Source organism: Sinocyclocheilus rhinocerous, unplaced genomic scaffold (assembly GCF_001515625.1).
Source record: "Sinocyclocheilus rhinocerous isolate Xijiao unplaced genomic scaffold, SAMN03320098_v1.1 scaffold6603, whole genome shotgun sequence".
In the NCBI taxonomy this organism is placed as follows: domain Eukaryota; kingdom Metazoa; phylum Chordata; class Actinopteri; order Cypriniformes; family Cyprinidae; genus Sinocyclocheilus; species Sinocyclocheilus rhinocerous.
Window position 1 is genome coordinate 19880 of NW_015667432.1, and position 591 is coordinate 20470.

A 591-nucleotide genomic window follows, 5' to 3' on the forward strand; every position below is an offset into this window, starting at 1 on the left:
GCGCCGCATGTCTTCTTCCTCCAGCAGTGAGTACAGACACATCTCATCCAGAACACCTCTTTTGCTCTCTCTAGGAAATAAACGGTGGAATAAAGCATTTAAAGAGGTCATATATTAATGTTTCATTTTCATTGTATATTTCACAGCAAGTAACAAAATACTGCAAATGTGAAAGCGCAACAAAGGGTGGGTGGTTCTTATTATCGGTGTTGAAAACAGTTTTTGCTGCCTAATGTTTTTGTGATACTTTTTTTTCTTTTTTTCAAATCACTTTGATGAATAGAAAGTTGAAAAGAACATTCATCTCAAAGTAAGTGTATCACAGTTTCAACAAAAATATTAAGCGGCAAAACTATTTTCAACATTGATAATAATCAGAAATGTTTCTTGAGTAGCTAATCAGCATATTAGAATGATTTCTGAAGATCATGTGACACTGAAGACTGGAGTAATGATGCTGAAAATTCTGCTTTGCATCACAGGAATAATTTTTTTTAAATATTTTAAAATAGAAAACTGTTTTTTTAAATGGTAACAATATTTCACAATATCACTGTTTTAACTGTATTTTCAATCAAATAAATGCAGCCT